The sequence below is a fragment of the Poecilia reticulata genome, linkage group LG7 (genome assembly GCF_000633615.1).
Source record: "Poecilia reticulata strain Guanapo linkage group LG7, Guppy_female_1.0+MT, whole genome shotgun sequence".
Taxonomy (NCBI): Eukaryota; Metazoa; Chordata; class Actinopteri; order Cyprinodontiformes; family Poeciliidae; genus Poecilia; species Poecilia reticulata.
This window is the reverse complement of record NC_024337.1, coordinates 31264836-31267338: the sequence shown is the minus strand read 5'-3', so window position 1 is coordinate 31267338 and position 2503 is coordinate 31264836.

Below are 2503 nucleotides of genomic sequence, written 5' to 3'. Positions count from 1 at the left end.
AACCTTTATTACAGTAAATTAAACCTTTATTACAGTAAAACAAACCTTTATTACAGTAAATTAAACCTTTATTACAGTAAATCAAACCTTTTTCTGTTCCTCTCCTCTCTCCCTCCTGAAGGAAACGTCCTTTGTGAGACGATGTTTTGCTGCTAACTTATCTGACCGGAGCTTCACCGGTACCGTCCAAACGTCCGGAGCTTCGGACGTTTGGAAGGTACCGGTGAAGCGTGCGGTACCTACCGCGGCCACCAGGGGGCCTCAAAGAGCAGTTTGTTTTTTCTTTTTGTCCAGTTTGATTCTACACACATTATCAAATATATGTTATTGTAAAAACAAATCACTTTATGATGAAATAATGTGTTTTTATAATTATAATGACATAGATATTGTTACTAAAAATAAAAATCAGCTCCACTGAGGGGCCTCAAGCGCCCCGGGCCTCAAGCGGCTGCAAAGTTTGCTTATGTCTTGGGCCGGCCCTGCTTATGGGTCCTTTAGCCACCCGCTATTCAGGGATTAAGAAATTTAAAAAATTTTCATATAGAAAAAACCTCAGAAAACCTATCAATATTTTAATATTTTTCTTTTTTAACTTTGACGTGATTTTTTTAAGTCAAGAGAAAATAAAATGTGGTCCGACTCAAACATGTCGTTTCTCTTCTGTTCTTGTTCCGGTCAGGTTGTGATGCTCTTTGAACATCTGTTCCTGCTTCACGCCGTCAGTCTGGTTCAGTTGGTGACCTTTGACCTTTGACCTGCAGCTAAGATAAGGGCGGCTGGTTCCAGGTTGGTTTGGATCGCTTTGTTTTGCTAATAAATAAAATCATTTTTCATCAAACTGCTTTGGTTTTTTCTCAACATTATTTTCCAAACTGGAGCAGATCAATAACCGGTTTGAGTAAAGAACGTTTAGAATGAAGAAACTGTTGATTAAAGTATAAATCTGTTGAGATGAAAATGAGTTTGTGTAACAAAAATAGGCCCATAAAGTTCAGGGTTTTTAGCGGATCTGTGTCCCGGCTGGACGTGAAGCCCAGTTAAACCCAGACCACCGGCAGCTGTCGGCCGCAGAGCCGCTGCTTCCCAGAATAACTCCGGGTTCCTCTGGCGGCTCTCGGTTCTGCTGGGCTTAGTGTCCACAACCCGCCTGACGGACCGGACCGGACCGGACCGGACCGGACCGGAGCGACGCCAACTCCGCTGGAGCGTCAGGAATCCCGGGATTCGGCTCCGTCTGGCCTTCCGGTCCAAATGACTGCGGTCCGGACCGGTCAGAGCCGGAGAAGAAGAAGTCCAAACCTGAACCAGAATGGCGTCTCCAGCAGTAAGTTGATGACGTCACGATGGAGAAACAGCAGGAGGTTCTGACGGAGATGAAAACTAAGACCATAAATCTCATGTTTTTGCTTTCCTGTTAAACCCAGAACAGAAAATAACATAAAACAATTAAAGCTGCTGCAGTTTGTTACTCATTTTAAAAATCGTGTTTTACATTTCCGTTAAAACCGTCAAAACATCTTATGACGTAGTCTGTGAAGAGATGGATCTCCTCCTCTTCCTCCCCGAGATGCTACCGCCGTCTGAACCAATGAGAGCCAGGGGGAGGGGCTTAGCGCTGTTAATCACCTCATGTAATGTTCTTCTGATGAAGGCAGAAAAAACATTTTATAGTCCTTAATCAGTGGCTATGCTAACTAGCCTTAGCATTTACAGCTAGATCTAAGACCCGCCTCCTGGCTCTGATTGGCTGTTTCTACCTGGACAGGGAGAAGACAGAGCAGCTCAGTTTTTTTCACCGAATGGTTTTCATGACATGAAGACAATTTAAACAAATGTGTAAAGAATATATATATTTTTTAAAAAGTTGCAAACTGCAGCTTTAATAACCATCATCAGAGAGCTGATTGGTCCAGATGCTCCACAAACCTTTTGGCCAAAATGTCAAGCGGAGAAAACTGAGACATGATTTTAAATTAAAACCAAAAAGAATTATCTATTTAGACTTTGAACTCTTCAATAACAATATTTTGATAACAAACCGGGTCTGTGAGCTGCTGTTACATGACAGCTTTACAAAACTGTTTGAGTTTATAAAATAAATGTCTCTGAAGATTTTGTCTGTGAAAATTGTGATTCTTCTCTTTCCAGCCGTTCTGTTGCAGTGACTGCAGGACCAGCCCCAGGCATCATCCCTCCACCGCCGTGCCCCACTACCCTCAGCTGCTTGGGCTGCTAACGCGGCCGCCATTTTGTTTCCGAAGAGAAACTCAGTAAAAACTCACAGCAGTTTTATTAGAGGACAGAAAACGGATTTTATTTCAACATGATCTAAAGCCACAACTTCCCTTTACAACAAAAACCTTTTCCTCACAGAACGACTTTATGTTTCTACGCTAAAACAAACAGAATTCCTCCACTCAGACTGAACAGAACCTCCTTCAGTGTCTGGACCGGGCCGGACCTCGTTCAGTGTCTGGACCGGGCCGGACCTCGTTCAGTG